This window comes from Ovis aries, chromosome 15, assembly GCF_016772045.2.
Source record: "Ovis aries strain OAR_USU_Benz2616 breed Rambouillet chromosome 15, ARS-UI_Ramb_v3.0, whole genome shotgun sequence".
NCBI lineage: Eukaryota > Metazoa > Chordata > Mammalia > Artiodactyla > Bovidae > Ovis > Ovis aries.
The window spans coordinates 80,326,748-80,350,920 of NC_056068.1; the positions used below are offsets into that span (position 1 = coordinate 80,326,748).

At 40.4% G+C, this 24,173-nt stretch overlaps 2 pseudogenes; one reads left to right on the forward strand and one right to left on the reverse strand.

Annotated features, from left to right (window-relative positions):
• Positions 1-2,801: 2,801 nt before the first annotated feature.
• Positions 2,802-15,142, forward strand: LOC132657905 (olfactory receptor 5B12-like; annotated as a pseudogene).
• Positions 15,143-15,292: 150 nt separating this feature from the next.
• Positions 15,293-23,866, reverse strand: LOC132657906 (olfactory receptor 5B3-like; annotated as a pseudogene).
• Between the last annotated feature and the right edge of the window lie 307 nt (positions 23,867-24,173).

Here is a 24,173-nt window from a genome sequence, read left to right on the forward strand (position 1 = left end):
GCTGCTAAGTTGTGTCTGACTCTTGTAACACTGTGGTTTGTAGCCCACCAGGTTCCTCTGTCCAAGGGATTTCCCAGGCAAGAATACTGGAGTTGGGTTGCCATTTCCTTCTCCAGGGTATTTTCCTGACCCAGGGATCAAACCCAGGTCTTTGGCATTGCAGGAGATTTCCTGCATTGCAGATGGATTCTTTACCAACTGAGCCACTAGGGAAGCCTGCTGCTACTGCTGCTAAGTCGCTTCAGTCGTGTCCGACTCTGTTCGACCCCATAGATGGCAGCCCACAAGGCTCCCCTGTCCCTGGGATTTTCCAGGCAAGAACACTGGAGTGGGTTGCCATTTCCTTCTCCAATGCATGAAAGTGAAAAGTGAAAGTGAAGTCGCTCAGTCGTGTCTGACTCTGTGACCCCATGGACTGCAGCCTACCAGGCTCCTCCATCCATGGGATTTTCCAGGCAAGAGTACTGGAGTGGTTTGCCATTGCCTTCTCCAGGGAAGCCTAAGAAAGTTAAAATTAATCTAATTTGAGACATCCTCTCTCTAGGAGGAGAAGGGGATGACAGAGGATGAGATTATTGGATGGCATCACCGACTTAATGGACATGAGCTTGAGCAGACTCCAGGAGTTGGTGGTGGACAGGGAAGCTTGGCGTGCTGCAGTCCATGGAGTCACAAAGAGTCAGACACAACTGAGTGACTGAACTGAACTGAACTTAACTGAACTGAGGTATCTGGCCATCTGTTCTGAGCTCCAGACTTCTGTATCAGAGCTGTTGATATAATACTTTTACTTGGATTGCCAAAAGGAATCTCAAACTTAATAAGATTTCCTTTTCTCTTTTTCCCAAGTAACTGCTCCTTTCCCATCATTCTTTTAAAAACAGCAGTCAGCACTGATCCCTCTCTCTACTGTCAATATGCAATGTATCAGTAAATCCAGTCAGCTCTACTTTTGAAATATATCCAAAATTGAACAACTTTTTATTATCTCTCTCACTACGACCTTGGTCTAAGCCATCATCTTCTCTTACCTGGAATAATATAATAGCCTATAATTTCTTTTGCAACTTTCATCTTTATCTTGCTAAATACAAGTATCTACAGACCTACCAGAGTGATTCTGTTCAAAGAATTCAGATTAGGTCATGTTGGGTTCAAATCCTATGATGCTTTCCAATCTCTTTCAGAATAAAAGTTTAACAACTTAAAGTAGTGTGTGAAAGCACTTTAGCTTCACACTGCTGCACTTCTCTCACCTTCCAACTGCAGCCTTATTGATTTTCTTGCCGTTCCTGGAACAGTCTTGAATGCAGAAGATCCCAGAGCCACGTATTTTCTGTTTCCTCTGCCTGGGTTACAGGCTCCCTTTGTGGCTCAGAGGATAAAGAATCTGCCTGCAGTGCAGGAGACCTGGGTTTGATCCCTGGGTTGGGAAGATCCGCTGGAGAAGGGAAAGGCTACCTACTCCAGTATTCTTGGGCTTCCCTTTTGGCTCAGCTGGTAAAGAATCTGCCTGCAATGCAGGAGACCTGCGTTTGATCCCTGGGTTGGGAAAATCCCCTGGAAAAGGGATGGCACCCACTCCAGGACTCTTGCCTGGAGAATTCCAGGGACAGAGGAGCCTGACAGACTGCAGTCCATGGGGTTGCAAAGACAGGGACAGGACTGAGTGACATTTTCATTTTCATTGCCTGGGCTGTGCCCTTCCCCCTAGTATACTCAAGTCCTGCTCCCCTACTCCGTTCAGGCATTTGCTAAAAACTCTCATTTTTGTGAATGAGTCTATCTCAGACCACCATATTTAAAATTATATAGTAGAAGGAATTTGTAGGGAAAACAAATGTCATGAATGATGTTATCAGTCCTTTGATTTCACCCTTATTGGCAAGTCATATTATAGGTCATCCACCTCTCCAATACAGATAGATCAAACCTGTTGTTTGAATTATAATATCTAACAACTTACATAGTTTGAGTTTGCGTTACCAACCTAGTTGGCTGCTGGGAAAAATTGATGGGATAATTGATAGCCAAGTGATCTTGCATGCCACCAGAAAAGAAATTAGTCAGTTCTGTACAAGGTGATGCTGGAAGCTGCATCTTTTAATATGGCTATAACATGAGTCCAGATCAGGAGCATTTGAGTGCAGAAGTTAAAAGCTGCATAAATTTAGTAAAAATTAAAAACTTTGTTTTATAGATGTCTTTATTCCATGGGCACAAATTTCTATTGTTTTCCACTATGGGGTAAATTATATACCCTATTTACTGTACAGTGTAGTGAGAACATTTTAGGACAACACTGTTCTTGACACAATGGAAAGCCAAAAAAAGTAAGCTGAAGTAAAATTAATCCAATTTCATATGTATTTTACTAAGTTTAGTTTAAAGAATAATTTTTGTTTTTGTTTTGGAAACTTTGAATTGGGAGCCAGAGCTGTTCTAGTTAGCAACCAACGTGATGAAATAGCATAAATTCTTTCTTTTCTTGTCTTTGCCTTAATTTAGTCTTCTAGAAAGTTAAGATGGAGAAGGAAATGGCAACCCATTCCAGTATTCTTGCCTGGAGAATCCCATGGACAGAGGAGCCTGTGGGCTAATGTTGATGGGGTCACAAAGAGTTGGACACAACTGAGTGACAAATGAAGTTAGGAGGTTGGGATGCATTATCCCCAAATCCTTTTAACTGGGATACTGTATGACCTTTAAATAACTTATTATTTTAACTGTTGTGGTCAGGCTTTAAATCTAAACAGTCCTGGAAACAAGTTATTTTAATACTGAAATAAAGCACAGTGATCATGCTAATTGATTTCAATGGAGCCTTCCTTTCATTTATTATTTTTATTCTATTTTCCCATTGCTACAGCGCAGCCACACAGTTCCCAGCTGATCTCCGTGGAAAACACTACGAGGTGACTGAGTTCGTCCTGGCGGGGTTACCCGATGACCCGGAAGTGCAGACCCTGCTCTTCACCACTTTCTCTCTCGTCTACCTCCTCGCCCTGGTTGGGAACCTGGGGGTGACGAGCCGATCCTGCTGGCCTCTCGTCTCCACACGCCCATGGACTTCTCTCTCAGCCAGCTCTCGCTGGTGGACGTTGGTTCCTCCTCAGCGGTCACTCCCAAAGTGATGGCTGGACTCCTCACAGGAGACAAAACCGTTTCCTACGAGGCGTGTGCCGCCCAGTGCTTCTTCTTCGTGGCCTTCATCACCGCAGGAAGTCTCCTCTCGGCGCCATGGCTTGTGCCCGCCGTGCCGCCGCGTGCAAAGCCCTGCCCTGCGCCCCCGCCGCGCCGACCGGGGCGTGCGCGCGTGCTCGCCGGCTGCCTGCGCCGCGGCTCCCCGGCCGCCTCCGGCCGCGCCGGGGCTTCTCAGGCCCTCCTTCCCGAGGCCGGCGCGGCCAGGCGCTCCTTCTGAGACGCTGCTCCCCTGCCGGCTCGCTCGTGCTCAGACAGCTACGCCAGTGAGATGGTTCCTTTCTCTGCGGTGGGTTTCAACGGCCTCTTTTCTGTTCTGGTCATCTTCGTCTCCTGCCTGTTTGTATTTGTCACCATTCTGAGGATGCGCTCTTCTCAAGGGCGCCAGGAGGCCTCTCCGCCTGCGCTGCCCTCACCGCCGTCGCCGTCTTCCGCGGGACCGGCATCTTCGTGCACTTACAGCCCAGCTCCAGCCACTCCCTGGGCTCAGACCAAGTGGCATCCGTGTTCCACGCCACGGCCATCCCCGTGCTGAACCCGCTGGCCTACGGCCTGAGGATCAAGGTCAAGAGTGCCTTCAAGACGGCTGTGGGGAAGGCAAAGTCTTCTATGGGATTCATACTGGAAAAACCTTGAATGTACAGTAAGGCACTGTCCATCCACTTTGGATTCATCTGAGAAAAATCTTTAACTGTTTATTTCCAATTTTCTAATTTCTTATAGTAGTTTCTCCAACTGTTAAGTCTACAAAGCAAAATCTTAAAAAAAAAATAAGACCTAGGAGTAATAGGTTAAAGAAAATCACTCATGAACATGGAGTTCATATTACAGAAATTCTTCTTAATAAGCATGTTCACCCACACTCTTACAAAAACATGTACGTTTACATGCATATGTTAGCATATGCACACATACATGTCATTCATGAGAAACTCATGAAACCCAAACAATTACAGATGGAAAAACTTAAGACAGACATGAGATAGATCTACCGTTATAGTATGTAGAACTATATTTTGGTGTCTGAGAATATAGTGTTAGTATAAATATTTTGACTTATGGAAATAGACTATGTTAGTATATAATGTATATAAATATTATATATTTAGTTTTTTAAAATTATATTTCACCTTGTCCTTTCATTTATGAAAATGCATCAGGTTTTATATTAAAAAAATTAACTTTTATGAAAATAGTTCCAAAGATCTGAGTATTGATTTCTTATTGCCTTTTTGTTTGTTCTTGCGTTTAATAAAATTACTTCTCTTTTTAATTTATATTTTTATTGAAGGATAATTGCTTTACAGAATTTTTTTGTTTTCTGTCAAACCTCAATGTGAATCAGCCATAGGTATATATATGTATCCCCTCCCTTTTGAAACTCCCTCCCATCTCTCTCCCCATTCCACCCCTCTAGGTTGATACAGAGCCCCTGTTTGAGTTTCCTGAGCCATACAGCAAATTCTCATTGCCTATCTATTTTACATATGGTAATGTAAGTTTCCATGTTGCTCTTTCCATACATCTCACTCTCTCCTCCCCTCTTCCCATGTCCATAAGTCTATTCTCTATGTCTGTTTCTCCATTGCTGGCCTGTAAATAATTTCTTCAGAACCATTTTCCTAGATTCCATATATGTGCATTGTAATGTGATATTTATCTTTCTCTTTCTGACTCAATTCACTCTGTATAATAGGTTCTAGGCTCACCCACCTCATCAGAACTGACTCACATGTATTCCTTTTTATGGCTGAGTAATATTCCATTGTGTATATGTATCATAACATCTTTATCAGTTCATGTGTTGATGGACATCTAGGTTGCTTCCATATTCTAGCTATTGTAAATAGTGCTGCAGTGAACAGTGGAATACATGTGTCTTTTTCAACCCTGGTTCCTTCAGGGTATATGCCTAGGAGTAGGATTGCTGGGTGATGTGGTGGTATTATTCCTAGTTTTTAAAGGAATCTCCATACCATCTTCCATAGTGGCTGTATCAGTTTACATTCCCACTAACAGTGCAAGAGTGTTCCCTTTTCTCCACACCCTCTCCAGAATTTATTGTTTGTAGACTTTTTGATGATGGCCATTCTGACTGGTGTGAGGTGATATCTCATTGTGGTTTTGATTTGCATTTCTCTAATAATGAGCAATGTTGAGCATTTTTTCAAGTGTTTGTTAGCCATCTGTATGTCTTCTTTGGAGAAATGCCTGTTTAGGTTTTTTCCCCACTTTTTGATTGGGTTGTTTGTTTTTCTGGTATTGAGTTGTATGAGCTGCTTGTATATTTTGGAAATTAATCCTTTGTCATTAGCTGTCATTTTCTCCCATTCAGAGGGTTGTCTTTTCACCTTGCTTGTAGTTTCCTTTACTGTGCAAAAGTTTTTAAATTTAATCACGTCCCACTTGTTTACTTTTGTTTTCATTTCCATTACTCTAGGAGGTGGGTCACAGAGGATCTTGCTTTGATTTATGTCATTGAGAATTCTGCTTATGTTTTTCTCTAAGGATTTTATAGTTTCTGGTCTTCCATTTAGGTCTTTAATACATTTTGAGTTTATCTTTGTGTATGGTGTTAGGAAGTGTTCTAATTTCATTCTTTTACATGTAGCTGTCCAGTTTTCCCAGCACCTTTTATTGAAGAGGTTATCTTTGCCCCGTTGTATATTCTTGTCTCCTTTGTCAAAAATACGGTACCCATGGGTGCATGGGTTTATTTCTGGACTTTCTATGTTGTTCTATTTCTGTTTTTGTGCTAGTACCATGCAGTCTTGATGACTGTAGCTTTGTAGTGTAATCTGAAGTCAGGAAGGTTGATTTCTTCAGTTCCATTCTTCTTTCTCAAGACTGCTTTGCCTATTTGGTGTCTTTTATGTTTCCATATGAGACTTCCCTGGTGGCTCAGACTTTAAAGCGTCTGCTTGCAATGCAGGAGACCCAGGTTTGATCCCTGGGTTAGGAAGATCCCCTGGAGAAGGAAATGTTTCCATATAAATTGTGAATTTTTTTGTTTTAGATCTGTGAAAAATGCCATTGGTAATTTGATAGGGATCACGTTGAATCTATAGATTGCATTTGGTAGTATAGTCATTTTCACAATATTGATTCTTCCTACCCAGAACATGGAATATCTCTCCAGCTGTTTATGTCATCTTTGATTTCTTTCATCAGTGTCATAATTTTCTGTGTACAGTTCTTTTGTCTCCTTAGGTGAGTTTATTCCAAGATATTTAATTCTTTTTGTTGCAATGGTGAATGGGATTGATTCCTTAATTTCTTTTTCTGATTTTTTATTGTTAGTATATAGAAATGCAAGTGATTTCTGTATCCTGCAACTTTGCTAAATTCACTGATTAGCTCTAGTAATTTTCTGATAGTATCTTTAGGAATTTCTGTGTACAATATCATGTCATCTGCAAACAGTGAGAGCTTTACTTCTTCTTTTCCAATCTGGATTCCTTTTATTTCTTTTTCTTCTCTGATTGCTGTAGCCAGGACTTCCAGAACTATGTTGAATAATAGTGGTGAAAGTGGATGCTCTTGTCTTGTTCCTGATCTTAGGGGGAATGCTTTCAGTTTTTCACCATTGAGAATAATGTTTGCTGTAGGCTTATCATATATGGCCTTTACTGTGTTGAGGTAGGTTCCTTCTATGCCCATTTTTTGAAGAGTTTTAGTCATAAATGGGTTCTGAGTTTTGTCAAAGGCTTTTTCTGCATCTATTGAGATGATCATATGGTTTTTTTCTTTCAAATTGTTGATATGGTGTATCACATTGATTGATTTCTGTATATTGAAGAATCCTTGCATTCCTGGAATAAACCCAACTTGATCATGGTGTATGAGCTTTTGGATGTGTTGCTGAATTCTGTTTGCTAAAATTTTGTTGAGGGTTTTTGCATCTATGTTCATCAGTGATATTGGCCTATAGTTTTCTTTTTTAGTGTTGTCTTTGTCTGGTTTTAGTATCAGGGTGATGGTGGCCTCGTAGAATGAGTTTGGAAGTGTTCCTTCCTCTGCAATTTTTTGAAAGAGTTTTAGAAGGATAGGCAGTAGCTCTTCTCTAAATGTTTGATAGAATTCTCCTGTGAAGTCATCTGGTTCTGGGCTTTTGTTTTTTGGGGAGATTTTTTATCACAGCTTCAATTTCAGTGCTTGTAATTGGGTTGTTCATAATTTCTATTTCTTCCTGGTTCAGTCTTGGAAGACTTAATTTTTTTAGAATCTGTCCATTTCTTCCAGATTATCCATTTTATCACCATAGAGTTGTTCATAATAGTCTCACATAATCCTTTGTATTTCTGCATTGTCTGTTGTAACCACTCCTTTTTCATTTCTAATTTTGTTGATTTGATTCTTCTGTCTTTTTCTCTTGATGAGTCTGACTAAAGGTTTGTCAATTTTGTTTACCTCCTCAAAGAACCAGCTTTTAGTTTTATTAATCTTTACTATTGTTTCTTTTGTTTCTTTTTCACTTATTTCTGCTCTGATCTTTATGGTTTCTTTCCTTATATTAATTTTGTTGTTTTTTTTTGTTGTTGTTGTTCTTCTTTTTCCAGTTGTTTTAGGTGTAATATTAGGCTGTCTGTTCGATGTGTTTCTTGTTTCTTGAGGTCGGATTGTATTGCTATAAACTTCCCTCTTAGGACTGCTTTTGCTGCATCCCATAAATTTTGAGTTGTAGTGTTTTCATTGTCATTTGTTTCTAGAAATTTTTTGATTTCCCTTTTGATTTCAGTAAGCTGTTGGTTAGTTAGAAGTGTGTTGCTTAATCTCCATGTGTTTGTGTTTCTTACAGTTTTTTTTTTTTTTTTGTAATTGATATCTAGTCTCATAGCTTTGTGGTTGGAGAAGATGCTTGATATGATTTCAATTTTCTTAAATTTACTTAGGTTTGATTTGTGACCCTAGATGTGGTCTATCCTGGAGAATGTTCCATGTGCACTTGAGAAGAAGGTTTATTCTTCTGCATTTGGATGGAATGTCCTAAAGATATCAATGAGATCCATCTCATCTAATGTATTATTTAGGACTTGTGTTTCCCTATTAATTTTCTGTTTTGATGATCTGTCCATGGTGTGAGTGGGGCGTTAAAGTCTCCTACTATTATTGTGTTACTGTCAGTTTCTCCTTTTATGTCTATTAGTGTTTGTCTTATGTATTGACGTATTCCTATGTTGGGTGCATAGATATTTACAATTGTTATGTCTTCCTCTTAGATTGATCCCTTGATTATTATGTAGTGTCCTTCCTTATCTCTTGTTGTCTTTATTTTAAGGTCTGATATGAGAATTGCTACTCCAGTTTTTTTTTTTTTTTTTTTGCTTCCCATTTGCATGGAATATATTTTTCCATTCTCTCACTTTCAGTCTATATGTGTCTTAAGGTCTGAGGTGGGCTTCTTGTAGACAGCATATATATGGGCCTTGTTTTTGTATCCATCAGCCAGTCTGTGTGTTTTGGTTGGGGCATTTAATCCAGTTACATTTAAAGTAGTTATTGATATATATGTTCTTATGCCATTTTCTTAATTGTTTGGGGTTAATTTTGTAGATCTCTTTACTTCTCTTGTATTTTTTGACTATATAAGTCCTTTTAACATTTATTGTAAAGCTGGTTTGGTGGTACTGAATTCTCTTAACTTTTGCTTATCTGAAAATCTTTTTATTTCTCCATCAATTTTAAATGAGATCCTTGCCAGGTACAGTAATCTTGGTTGTAGATTTTTCCTTTTCAGTATTTTAAATATATCCTGCCATTCCCTTTTGGCCTGCAGAGCTTCTGCTGAAAGATCAGCTGTTAAGTGTATGGGGCTTCCCTTGTTTGTTACTTTTTGCTTCTCCCTTGCTGCTTTTAATATTCTTTCTTTCTGTCTAGTTTTTGTTAGTTTGATTATGTATGTGTCTTGGTGTGTTTCTCCTTGGATTTATCCTGTGTGGGGCTCTTTGTGCCTCTTGGACTTGATTGACTATTTCCTTTTCCATGTTGGGGAAATTTTCAACTATAATCTCTTCAAAAATTTTCTTTTATCCTTTCTTTTTCTCTTCTACTCCTGGGACCCCTATAATTCGAATGTTGGTGTGTTTGATATTGTCCTAGATGTCTCTGAGACCATCCTCAGTTCTTTTCATTCTTTTCACCTTATTCGGCTCTTCAGAAGTTATTTCCACCATTTTATCTTCCAGCTCACTGATTCATTCTGCTTAAGATATTCTACTATTGATCCCTTCTAGAGGACTTTCTAATTTCAGTAATTGTGTTGTTTCTCTGAATGTTTACTCTTTAGTTCTTCTAGGTCTTTGTTAATTAATTCTTGCATTTTCTCCATTTTGCTTTCAAGGTTTTTGATCATGTTTACTATCATTATTCTGAATTCTTTTTCAGGCAGTGTGCCTGTTTCCTCATTTATCTGGACTTCTGTGTTTCTAGTTTATTCCTTCATTTGTGTAGCATTTCTCTGCCTTTTCTTATTTTTTAAATTATTGTATTTGAGGTCTCCTTCTCCCATGCTTCAAGGCTGAATTCTTTCTTCCTTTTGGTTTCTGCCCTCTCAAGTTGGTCCAGTGGTTTGTGTAAGCTTCTTATAGGGTGAGCTTTGTGCTGAGCTCTTGCTTGTTCATTTGTTTGTTTATCCTCTGATGGGCAAGGCTCAGTAAGGTAGTAATCCTGTCTGCTGATGATTGGGTTTGTATTTTTGTTTTGTTTGTTGTTTAGATGAGGTGTCCCACACAGGCTGTTATTGGTGGTTGGGTGATGCTGGGTCTTGTATTCCAGTGGTTTCCTTTGTGTGAGTTCTCACTATTTGATACACCCTAGGGTTAATTCTCTGGTAGTCTAGGGTCTTGGAGTCAGTGCTCCTCCTCCAAAGGTTCAAGGCTTGATCTCGAGTTTTGCGTGGGTCTATATATTCTTTTCTGTTGGTCAGGTCCTCCTGTCCGCTCTCAGCTGGTGTTCTGCATGCACCTCTGTATCTGAAGGTATATTCCTGATGTATCTGTGGAGAGAGATATATTCCACGTCCACCTACTCCTCCGCCATCTTGTTCCTCTTAGAGCAGTTTTATTTTTAAAAGACAAAAGCCTAGTCCGTGTCACTGCAGGGCTCCCTATCAGCCAAGGCCTGGGTGCTGCAGTATGGCCAGACTGTGTGTGCCTGCTCCCACAGCGCTGGGTAGGCAGGCCTAAAATTACATTTCTTTTCATGCTTTACATGTTTCCTCGATTAAAATTATCATGTAAAATACATTAATTTTAGATAATTTATTAAGATGGAAATTTAGTTAGGAAAATAAATGCCCATGTAAAGCAATGTAATCTTGTAAGAAGAAAAAAAAAAGAATTATTAACATGATAGGGAGAATTAAAGGCATACTTCAATGGACTTAAATATATACAGTTTGATTTAAAACTTTTAAGCACCAAGAATTACAATGTGATGTGCTATGCTTAGTTGCTCAGTCGTGTCCAACTCTTTGCAACCCCCTGGACTGCAGCCCGCCAGGTTCCTCTGTCCATGGGGATTCTCCAGGCAAGAATACTGGAATGAGTCTCCATGCCCTCCTCCAGGGAATCTTCCCAACCCAGGAATCAACCCCAGGTCTCCCACATTGCAGGTGGGTTTTTTTATTAACTGAGCCACCAGGGAAGCCCATGAATACTGCAGTGGGCAGCCTGTCCCTTCTCCAGGGGATCGTCCTGACCCAGAAAATGAACCGGGGTCTCCTGCATTGCAGGTAGATTCTTTACCAGCTGAGCTACCAGGGAAGCACAAGAATACTGCAGCCTATCCCTTCTCCAGGGGATCTTCCTGACCCAGAAAACGAACCGCATTGCAGGTGGATTCTTTAAGCAATAACAAATTATGTAATGTTATAAATATGTTAATAATTTTGTCATTAATATTTTAAGTCTCACTTTGCTAAAATATCTGAATCTATATATATTTCATTCTTTCCTCAGACTTGGGAACGTTTTGGGCATCATTTCTTCAAATATTCTTTTTGCGCTTTCTCTCTTCTTTTAAGATCCCAAATTATACATATAATGGGGGATCTTATAGCATCCTGTTTGTCTCTGAGACTGTTTAATTTTCTTCGTTACTTTTGAATTTTTGTTCCTCAGACTGGCTATCTTAAAACTCTTTTTTATTCTGTCAGCTTAAATTTGTTACTAATCAACTTTGGTAAATTTTATATTTAATTTATTTTCAACTTAAAATTTCTATTTGGTTTTTGAAATAATTTGTATATTTATATTGATGTTCTCTATTTGGTGAGAAATTGTTCTCATATTTTTCCTTTGAATTTTCAGACTTGGTATCCTTTAGTTCTTTGACCAGATTTTTGTTATCTAATTTAAATTTTTTTCTTGTTAGCGTGACATCTGGTTTTCCTCAGGGATAGCTTCTACTGTTAGGTTTTCTATCTCTTTATTGAGATTTCCATTTTGCTTTCTTGACTTTTTGCACATCTTCCTTCAGTTCTTTGAGCACTTTAAAGACAACTGTTTTCATGTTTTTGTTTAGTAATCTAAAATCAGGTCTTTTTCAGAGACAGTTTCTGTTTGAAATTGTTTGTTTGCTTGCTGATTTCTTGTTGTTACTGTTTAAAACTAAGCAATTTAATCTGCTAATTCTGGACATAAGATTCTCTTCTTTCCCCAGGGTTTGATGCTTTCTGTTATTGCTTTTATTTCTTGTTTTTGCCTTTTTATTGTTGCAGGATGCCAAGAATCAGCCTGGAATGTAAACTTAAGGTCTTCTCAGGTCTTTTCTGAACTTTCCCTGGGTAATTGTGGTCACTTTCCAATGTCCCCATATATGTAGTCATTTTTGAATGTCCTAGATTTTAATTTAGGGCTCCCAAAGAGGGGGAAAAGAGAAAAATAATGTGAGCAAATAAAAAGAGCACTGTATTTTTACATGCAGCTCCCTGGTGGCTCAGATGGTGAAGCATCCGCCTGCAATGCAGGAGACCCAAGTTCAATCCCTGGAGTGGGAAGATCCCCAAGAGAAGAGAATGGCAACCCACTCCAGTATTCTTGCCTGGAGAACCCCATGGACAGAGGATCCTGGCAGGCTACAGTTCATGGGGTCACATAGAGTCGAACATGATGAGTGACTAACACACACACATCTTTTTAAATTCCCTGGAAATCATTTCAGCTGAAGGGGGTTGTTGGTCAGTATGCCTGACTCTGTAACCCCATGGACTGCAGCATGCCAGTCTTCTCTGTCCTTCACCATCTCCTGGAGTTTACTCAAACTCGTGTCCATCCGGTCAGTGATGCCATTCTACCCTCTCATCCTCTGCATTCCCTCTCCTCCTGCCCTTAATGTTTCCCAGCATCAGGGTCTTTTCCACTGAGTCAGCTCTTCGCATCAGGTGGCCAAAGTACTGGAGTTTCAGCTCAGCATCAGTTCTTCCAATGAATATTCAGGGTTGATTTCCATTAGGATTGACTGGTTTGATCTCCTTGCAGTCCAAGGAACTCTCAAGAGTCTTCTCCAACACCACAGTTCAAAAGCATCAATTCTTCAGTGCTCAGCCTTCTTTATGGTTCAATTCTCACATCCATACATGACTACTGGAAAAACTATAGCTTTGACTAGATGGATCTGTGTTAGCAAAGTGATGTCTCCACTTTTTAATATACTTTCTAGGTTGGTCATAACTTTTCTTCCAAGGAGCAAGTGTCTTTTAATTTCATGGCTGTAGTCACCATCCGCAGTGATTTTGGATCCCAATAAAATAAAGTCTGTCATTGTTTCCCCACCTGTTTGCCTTGAAGTGATGGAACCGCATGCCATGATCTTAGTTTTTTGAATGTTGAGTTTTAAGCCAACTTTTTCACTCTCCTGTTTTAGCTTCATCAAGAGGCTCTTTAGTTCCTCTTCTCTTTCTGCCATAAAGGTGGTGTCATCTGCATATGTGAGGTTACTGATATTTCTCCCAGCAATCTTTATTCCAGCTTGTGCTTAATCCAGCCAAGCATTTCTCGTGATGTACTCTGCACATAAGTTAAATAAGCAGGGTGACAATATACAGCCTTGACGTACTTCTTTCCCAATTTGGAACCAGTCTATTGTCCTAATTGTTGCTTCTTGACCTGCATACAGATTTCTCAGAAGGCTGGTATAGTGGTCTGGTATTCCCATCTCTTGAAAACTTTTCATTAGTTAGTTCGGATCCACAGAGTCAAAAGCTTTAGCATAGTCAGTGAAGAAGTAGTAGATGTTTTTCTGGAATCCTCTTGCTTTTTCTATGACCCAGTGGATGTTGGCAATTTGATCTCTGGTTCGTCTGCTTTTTCTAAATCCATCTTGAACATCTGGGAGTTCTCAGATCACATACTGTTGAAGCCTAGCTTGGAGAATTTTGAGCATTGCTTTGCTAGTGTGTGAAATGAGTGCAGTTGTGTGGTAGTTTGAACATACTTTGGCATTGCCTTTCTTTGGGACTGGAATGAAAACTGACCTTTTCCAGTTCTGTAGCCACTGCTGAGTTTTCGAGATTTGCTGGCATATTGAGTGCAGCACTTTCACAGCATCATCTTTTAGGATTTTTAATAGCTCAGCTGGAATTCCATCACCTCCACTAGCCTTGGTCATAGTGATGCTTCCTAAGGCCCACTTGGCTTTGCACTCCAAGATGTCTGGCTCTAGGTTACTGATCACACCATCATGGTTATCTGGGTCATTGAAATCTTTTCTGTATAGTTCTGTGTATTCTGGGCTTCACAGGTAGCTCAACTGGTAAAGAATCCACCTGCAATGCAGGAGTCCCTGGTTCAATTCCTGGGTCGGGAAGAGCTGCTGGAGAAGGGATAGGCTACCTACTCCAGTATTCTTGGGTTTCCCTTGTGGCTCAGATGGTAAAGAATCTGCCTGCAGTGAGGGAGATATGGGTTCTATCCTTAGGTTGGTTTGATCCCCTGGAGAAGGAAGAGCTACCCACTCCAGTATTCTGGCTTGGAGAGTTCCATGGACTGTATAGTCATGGGGTCACAAAGAGTTGGACGTGACTGAGTGACTTTCATTTCATTTCAGTTCTGTGTATTCTTGCCACCTCTTCTTAGTCTTTTTTGCTTCTGTTAGGTCCATGCAATTTCTGTCCTTTATAGTGCCCAGTTTTGCATGAAATGTTCCCTTGGTATCTCTAATTTTCTTTTGCAGCAACCATGGCTGCGTATCTCTTTGCTTGCAACTTTGTGATTAGAAGCAACAATCAGAAAGCAGGGCACAAGTTCCCAATATCTTGAAGATGAGAGTCCTTTTTGCCACCCTGGCTGCTGCAAGCTGCTCTAGGAACACAAACACAGCTGCCTGTAACACCACGACGGGTGGGGAATGGGTCTCTAAGAGCTGGAATCAATCAAAATTTATCATCCAAATCTTCCTCTGAAGGTTGCAAGCCTTCAGAGTCCAGAGTTCTCAAATTTTTACACTAGACAGATTCTGCCTGTGCAGTTGTTGACTAGATAAGCACCCATATTCCCGGTCTTCCTGCCTTTTCCCAGAATCCTATCCTCTGTCTCCTTCCTATAATAATACATGGGATTTCCTTAGGGTTTAGGATACACAGATAATTCAGGATAACCTCTCAAATTAAAATTCTTAATAATCATTCTAAATAGTCATTTTTCTTGCCATATAAATTAGTATTCACAGATTCCAGTAATTAAGCCTTGGATCTTTAGGCAGGCTATTTTCAGCCTGCCACAATATTACACAGAAACATTTGGTTCTATTTTTGATAATTTTATGTAACCTAAAATAGTTCTTAAAGAACCATTTAAAATAATAATTAGAAATGGTTCCAAGATGAGAAACATACTGACAGATATGTCGTGTTTATATTTATATGAACGTTCAGAATAATTTCAGTCAATTATAACTTATATGCAGTGATTTTCTAATTAAAATGTTTTTATTTTTTTCTCCATTTTTATTGGACTCTGCCTCTTCTGTTCTTTCGGAAAATTTAGCGTGAACATGTTGATTGTATAAAATGACTCAGTCAACTCATAAAAATTAACTTAATGTGCTATACTTATGAATCTATAGATAAAATGTGCTGGTGAAAAAGCAAATATTTTTATTTAAAATTTATCATTTTATTTTCAATTTAGGACACATAACATTTATAAGTTTAATAACACTTATGAAATTCAACAAAAGAAATAAGCAGCATTAAACTTAAATTGATGTTTTAATACTCCAATTAATTACTTGAATTATTTAAATTAAAAAAAAAACAGACACATTCCATCATATATGGCAAATTTCACACTCCCGTATACATGCATCCGTGTGAGGCACGTACTGGACCTCTGTTCGTGGGCTCATTTGTGCCTCTGTTTCACATGTATCTTTAGAGTGGTATGTGGTAGAGGACATGCATATAGAATGAGTCATTTAGTCAAAAATCTCCTTGACAAAGTTTTTGACAAGTGGGACACAAGATATGTTGTGCTTTATCTTAGTCATTTGCATTCAGGTTTTATAATTCTGGACATAAATTTTCTTTGAGAAGGATATCCCTTCAGGAATTCAATTCAGTGTGGCCTTTAAATGTCATTTGCGTACCTGGAGAAGACCTGAGAAAAATAAAACAAGGTTGCCATGAATCGTATGACATCAAAAATCACAAACCTAGAGACAATTTTGCCTACGAAAGAATCTTCTTGAAGGCACTCTTGACTTCCTTGTTCCACAGAATTGATCTTGGGGTGACCCTGCTGTAGAACACAGATGCCATGTTGTTGTGTCCATCGCATGGCGGGAGCTGGGCTCTAAGTACATGAAAATGAGTGCCCCCTAGAAGATGGAGACTGCAGGGTGGGAGGCACAGGTGGATAAAGCCTTCTGCTACTTGCAGAGGAGTGCATCTTTAGGACAGTGGTAAATATGAATATGTAGGATATGAAGATAACCAAGAGAACAAAAAGGATGTTGAAGTTGGCCACATAAACAGGAACCCTCTCCCTTACACGCCTATCAGAACAAGACGGAGCCGTGATGGCTGGAATAGCACAGGAAAAGTGGTGGACCACGCTGGGTCTAGAGACAGAGGGACACAGTGCGTTGCCTACATGGGGGGAGGCTTTCAGGAAGCCACAAACATAGCAGCCTATGATCAGATGTGCACACGCACGTGGTGTCATGGTGGTGGTATCATGTCGGGGTCTGCACACGCTGCATAGCGACCATGGGCCACTGAGGCTGAAAGGTAATTTTCCACAGTGGCAAAGGCTGCAAAAAAGAACATCTGAGCAGCACAGGCATTATAGGGGACGACCTTGTAAACTGCAAAGAGGGCTTCCTTGATGGCTCAGACAGTAAAGAATCTGCCTGCAATGCAGGAGACCTAGGTTCAAAACCTGGATTGGAAATATCCTCTGGAGAAGGGAATGGCGACCCACTCCAGTATTCTTGCCTGGAGACTCCCATGGACAGAGGAGCCTGGCAGGTGACAGTCCATGGCGTTGCAGAGTCGGACATGATGGCAAATTGGGTCGCTTCCATCCTGTTGTCTATTGATGTTCTTTGGGAATTGTGAGATGTCCCGTAGCAAGTGAAAGTAAGGACAAGAGTGTTAAGTGGAATAAAAATTGCAGTGAAACTGAAATGTTTATATCAGTTCAACTCAGTTCAGTTGCTCAGTCACGTCCGACTCTTTGTGACCCCATGGACTGCAGGACACCAGGCCTCCCTGTCCATCACCAGCTCCCAGAGTTTACTCAAACTAATGTCCATTGAGTCGGTGATGCCATCCAGCCATCTCATCCTCTGTCATATATACCATATGCTTATATCATTTTAGCTAATACATATTTCAAGATTGTTGATATCTAACTACAAAATTTAATATATTATCTAGATTTAAAAACTATTAAATTGTAAACTTTCCCAAACCAACAGAGACCCTATCTCTCTAGTTTTAAGATTTTGTATATTTGTAAATTGAGATTTGGAAAATTTAATGATTTGTCCAAGATGACATATCTGGGGTGCTCTGTCTCTGCTAACTCAGTTTTCTCTATCCTAGTGAAAGCTTACACGAGTACATCACTCAACTGCCATAGCAGCTTAGACACTTTGCATACATATCCATTCATTGATTCATCTCAGCAATTTCTAGAGGTTGGTTAGTTTTCATTTAAATAGTGAGGAACAAGATGGTGAGTAATTTACTCATATTTTGTTGTTGTCATTGTTGTTCAGTTTTGCTAAGTCGTGCCCAAGTCCTTGTGACCCCATGGACTGCAGCATACCAGGCTCCCCTGTCCTTCACTATCTCCCAGAATTTGTTCAGATTCATGCCCATTGAATCTGTGATATTATCTAACCTTCTCATCCTTTCCCACCTCCTTTTTCCTTTTGCCCTCAATCTTTCCCAGAGTTAGAGTCGTTTCCAGTAAGTCAGCTCTTCACACCAGGTAGTCAAAGTATTGGCGCTTCAACTTCAGCATCAGTCCTTCCAATGAATATTTGGGGTTGATTTCCTTTAGGACTGACTGATTTGATTCATATTTATATAAGTATTGATGGCAAGCCAAGTTTCTGATCCAAATAGAGTGATTCCTAAGCAAAATGGTCTTAATTGAATTTAAATCAAATTGTTGTTCAGTCCCTCAGTCATGTCTGACTCTTTGCAACCCCACGGACCGCAGCTCAGCCGGTTTCCCTGCCCTTCATCATCTTTCTGAGTTTCCTCAAACTCATGTCCATTGAGTCGGTGATGCCATCCAAATATCTCATCCTCTGTTGTCCCCTTCTCCTCATGCCTTCAATCTTTCCCAGCATCAAGGTCCTTTCCAGTGAGTCAGCTCTTCACATCAGGTGGCCAAAGTATTAACTGTAAATAAGTAAATTTAACTGTAATTAAGTTAAATTTAAGTCAAATTAAATTTAACTTAGTTTAAAATTACTCATTCGCTCCATTGGTCCAAATCCAGTGTTTGGAGTTTCACAGTGTAGTTACTGAGACTTATATACACAGTGTATGTGATGGGATAACTGGACCAGTAGGGACTTTTACAACCAGTAGAGGTGATTCTGTGGGGAAAGCATAACATCACATATAGAGCTTGGACTCTGGGATGAGGTGCAGATCAGCCCTACTGTTTGCTACCCAGAAATCATGAGTCCTAACATAAGTCCCCTGAACCTAAAGTTTTCCATTTACAAAATGAAAATGGTAATGAGATCTAACTCAAGATGTTATCGAATAGTTAAATGAGCTACTGCATTAAAAACCAATGAGTAAGCCTGTTTATCATGGCCTGCTCAGTGTCAGCTGTAACATTACTGGGAGAGAATGATGGTTTCCACATTGGTTTGGCAAGGTGGGTGCAATATGTGGTGCTTTACGTGTGAGTTGTGAAATCTTGAAGCGTCTTTCTCAATTTGCCTTTTGTCGCACCGTAAAGTCACTGAGATTTTCTAGGCCCTCCAGTAAGTTTCACTCTGTTCCTGCTCCACTCATACAATTGCCTGGTTTGGTACTTTGTGTAGCCAGTTTTCTTTAAAAAAATTATTCCTTGAAATACATATTTTAACTTGTGTTTAAAGAGTCTCCTTTTCTTGATGCTGCTGCTGCTGCTAAGTCGCTTCAGTCATGTCAGACTCTGTGCGACCCCATAGACGGCAGCCCACCAGGCTCTCCCGTCCCTGGGATTCTCTAGGCAAGAACACTGGAGTGGGTTGCCATTTCCTTCTCCAGTGCATGAAAGTGAAAAGTCAAAGTGAAGTTGCTCAGTCGTGTCTGACTCTTCGCGACCCCATGGACTGCAGCCCACCAGGCTGCTCCGTCCAAGGGATTTTCCAGGCAAGAGTACTGGAGTGGAGTGCCACTGCCTTCTCTGCTTCTTTTCTTAAACTCATTCTTTTGTCAGTACGATAATCCCATATTTGCATCACAGATGGAAGGTGAATAATTATTTGTGGCTTGCCTTAACCCTGCAGGTCTGTTTTAGCGGCAAACCCCAAGTTGTTAAATATTTTATGTAAATCTGTTCTTGTGTAGGAACAATATTTTAATTCTTTTTATTTGAATCAGAATCCTCTGTACAGACAGCCATCCAATGCTATCTCCTATTCCCTATCAGTTTCCTCCTAAACCTTTGGCAACTTCACTTTACAAGCCTAGCCTGTGAAGGCTTTATGCTTGCCAAACTTAACATACACAATCATGTTATTATACACTATGTTCTGAAACAAATGCTAAGAAAGTAATACATAAAAGTGTGTTTGCGTGCAAGGTAGGTAGCATTCTTATTCTTATTTTACTGTTGGAGAATTGAGGATTTTTGAAGAAATGTGGTGCTTTACAATTACACAGCTGATATGAGGATAATTCAAGATTTAAACCCATTTAAAACCTAATCAAAAGCCTATATTTTTATCCACATCACTGCCAACATGGATAGCTATGCTAAAAATGTTAAAAATAAAATTCTGGGAAAATATTAAAATGAAATTTGGATCTTACTAACTTGCTTTGGTCTCTTCTGTAATTTAAAGAAGGGTCATATAACTCTCCTTTTTTTTTTCTTTGCCTCTAATAAAAGGCTCACATGTAGTGAACAAGATGAAATTAGTACCTAATCAGAGCATCACCTAGACTATTTTTTTCAATAATCTTTTTAGAGGAACACCATGATAATGTTTCTAAGTATCACCTAACTTCCTACTGATATTTAATATGCAGCTTCTTAAAACTTCTCAATGTTTAAAAAATTTTTCAAAATATCTGTTAACGTATCTGTGCTTAGTAAATCACTGGGTGTAGCTGCCACACTGCTTTTGCATGAATTACAGTTTTCCCTGAAAGTGTGTAATGCAGTAAAGAATCTGCCTGACGGTGCAGGAGACATGAGTTCAATCCCTGGTCGGGAAGGTCCCCTGGAGAAGGGAATGGCAGCCCAGTCCAGTATTCTCACCTGCAAAATCCCATGAACAGAGGAGCCTGGGGGGCTACAGTCCATGAAGTTGCAAAGCATTGGATGCAACTCAGTTACTGAACAACAGCAGTTGAGTATAGAAGCTTACCTGGCTGCTTAAAAACAAGCAGCAGCCGATCCTGAAGAGTTGTTTGGAATAAAGAATTCAGCCATGGAATAATGCATAAATACTATTAGAAAAGCTCTCTCAAGTGGTGTTCAAAGATTTCAAGGTCTCTAAGTCAGGGAATAATAGTGGAAACTATGTTAATATGGGTTCAAGTTCAGAATTCTCCATGCATTCTTTCTGTGCTCTTGGAGAAATCTTTTACCAAAATAAATGTAAAATAAATGTAATAGAATTTGTAAAATAAATGTAATAGAATTTGTAAAATAAATGTAATAGAATTTATAAAATAAATGTAATAAAATTACTTGTCCCCCCAAATCCACAGAATTGTGTTTGTAAATAGCAAATTTAAAAATGTCTATAAAATAACTTGAGGGTTTATAGTTTTAATATAATTAAATTATACAGAATATAAGTAACGCTTATTATATTTACTCAATCTCATTTTTACCTTGGAGTGTTTCCTAGGCTATGGCTGCAGAGTCACAGGAAGAAGACCTGCATGTACAAACAGCTATTAACATTTAGGTGAATACAGGGTGATCACAGCCTAGGATCACAGTCTGGTTCCTCTAAAGGGAGGTCATCAAGAGTCTGCTGGGTTTCAGAAGCTAATGCATGGGAACCAGGAGTGACTTACAGAGACGTGATGCTCTCAAGGGCTGTCTCCATGAGAACATCTACAGTATTCTTCCTACTTTTCTAGGAAGAAGTAATTAGACTATCCGTGGGGACCACACTGGATATTTTGAGTGTGTACATGTTTGTTTTGTTACTTTATATTATTTTCATTTTTAATTGGCACATAATTTTCAAACAGTAAGATGTATACTTTTTACTGTATAACTCTAAGAATCGGATCAAATGTAGTCAGGTAACCACTACCACAGTCACCCACTGTAAATTTCCCTGAGTTTCTTTGCAGTTAAGCCAGTCGCCAACCCATTGCCCCTCATAACCCATAATTTTGCCACATAAGTTTTGCCTTTGAGAGTGTGCCCTTCACTAGAATCATGGGATATGCAGTCTTTGTGGCCTCTTCCACTTAGAATAGTCCAGTCTGAGGTCCGCCTATGTTGCTACTCGGTATCTACAGTAGAATATTTAAGTTGCAGAGTAGCATTCCGTAATGTAAATTTTATGCAGTGCTTTTTCATTGTTGTTTTTCCTTTCCTCATGTGAGGACCTCTGTGTTGTTTCTGATGCTTGGTGATTATAAAGAAAGCTCGCCTAAAGTTTGGCTAAATTTTTGTATGTGTGAACAAGGGCGTTATTTTGGTGAATTCCCTCACTCGTGGCTCATACTGTGGTGGAGCTAGGGGAAAACTGCGTTCCCCAGAAAACCATCTAGACCCACCATAGGATGAGCCCTGAGTGAGGGCATCTACTGAGTGATGTGGCGGGAGGGGAAGACCATTAGTGGGGGAGGGAGCACCAGCTACAGACAGGAGGACTGTGACATTTTATGAGGACCTTTTTGACTTAGTTTTGCAGGAGATCAAGAGTTGCCACCACCCTGGGAGGGTCTCAACAAGGATAATATTCACCCTCAAGAGGGTAAAAGTCCTTCAGGGGTGAAAAAATCAGACATGTTAATGGTTTGTGCCTTTCCAAACTCAACTCTGTCAGACAAAACCTTATGTCATCGTGTTTGATTTCATGGGAGATGGCGAGAGGTGAGACTAAAGGCTCTATAAAGGCCCCTTAAGGACATACCTGGGCAATAACGGACAGGAGAACGAGAAGCCTTGCTCTCATCAGGCTTGAACTTCCCTTCTCAGAGTATGTTCATTGTGTGGCAAAAAATATACTAGAGAGCTAGAGATAATGAGAGGATGTGAATGGATATGAGTAGCACAAGAGTTGGATGGTGTTGGACACAAGCCTAATATTGCCGCCTTCTTTCTAATGACATAGTTCACCTGTGGAACTCTGCAGTCTCTTTCCAAGCTTTCTCACTGGCTGACACCCACATGAAACCTATATGCCCAGCATGCTCATGCAGAGCTTCCCTCAGCTTCTGGACTCCACTAGTCTTCTCGTGGAATATGATTCCTGACTTCCTGTGTGGCCACCAAGGGGACAGATCATGCAGCTTGCAAGTTCGAGACTGTCAGGCCCCCATGGGATGGACGCTGGCTGATGGGAAGCAAGAGACGAAAAGGAACAGGGCACATAAGTATCCATTTCTCCTCTCACTGGACCGATCCCAGCTGTCATTTCTCCAGAAGAGTGTGTTGATTGAACATATCTAAGGACACCATGCTCCCTGTGAACAATCTCCCTTGCAACAGTGCCTTTCATCACACTGCGTTGCATCTAGCCTAGCCTCTGCTCCCTCTATTGTCCTCCTCCTTAAACCCCTGGGATTTCATCTGCCCAATAAAATATCAAGACTTAAATTCTTCCTTCAGGCTCTAGAAATGAGAAGACCTGTGATGAGATAGTAGTTATCATAGTCCCTCTGGGCTGCTATAACAAAGTACCATAAATCGGGTGGCTTATAAACAACAGAAATGTATTGCTTACAGTCCTGGAGGTTAGAAGCCCAAGACCAAGACTCAAGCAATTCAGTGCCTTGTGAGAGTCTGCCTTGGGGTTTGTGGACTGCCGTTTTCTCATTCATCGTCACGGAGTGGAAGGGGCAAGGGAGCCTTCTCAGACCTCATTTATAAGGATGCTAGTCCCATTCCTGGGGGCTCTGTCCCCGTGACCTCAAGACTACAGCTCCTAATGCCATCACCTGGGGTCGTGTTTCAGCATATTAATTTAAAGGGGACACAAATGTTCAGACCATAGAGGTGGTAGGAGAAGGAACTCAAAAATATGCCTCACGGTCAAGGTAAGGAAATAAGGGTTCTGGCTCCACACGCATTTTTTTCCTAGTCATGATCAGACAGATAGAATAATTTGCCTTTTTTTCTCCATTACTCAGTTATTTTAAATATTAGTCACAAATATCTATACAGTCAGTCCATAGCTTGCACTGATTCCTGTTGAGGAGGAGATGACTGTTCTTGGTTTGGATGAGAAGTAACTGAACTAGATTATGAAGCACGTGCAGGGATTAGAAGTAGGGGTCTACTGATTTCGGTTGTCTTTCTGGCTGTATGAGCTTCCCTGGTGGCTCAGACTGTAAAGAATCTGCCTGCAATGCAGGAGACCCAGGTTTAATCCCTGGGTCAGGAAGATGCCCTGGAGAAGGGAATGGCAGTTCCCTACTCCAGCATTCTTGCCCGGAGAATCCCATGGATGGAGGAGCCTGGTGGGCTGCATTCCGTGGGGTCGCAAAAAGTCGGACGCAACTGGGCACCTTTCACTTTCACTGTATGCGCAGCCTTCCTTTTTCCTGTCTATTTCACGGTCTGTATTTCCAGCCTTCCCAGTGTATCTGTGAACGACCGAATATCATTGCAATACGTTTCCTTCCAACATTAAAAACTCAGAGTTTATTTCTTTAGTTTGCAACTATGAGCCCCAAGGGCCAAATCACTGGGTCCCTAGATTCCTGTCCAACACTGACATTCATTCAAGTGGGAAGGAGATTGTGGCCTACCCCCTTCCACGAGAGATGGCGTCTCTTTGGAGTCATAATGCCTAGTGCAGGAGTTACCGCTGGCTCTTGAGGTGTTTACTGTTTTCCCTGTACTTGGCCCTAGCGAGAAAGCAGAGAAGGAACTCTCAAAATTCTTACCATCGATCTCACTAGGAACATAAGACATGCAGCAAGCAATTCACCTGCTACGAAAGGTAATAAGCGACTAAGCTACAAACATGGAATTACAGGTGGGAAGAGGCATCCGAAGGCAAACAAACAAAAAAGCTGAGCAGCCCATCTGTTCCCCGTATACCTCACTGAGCCTGGGATGTGAAAACAACCATCTATCCTGAGGAAAACC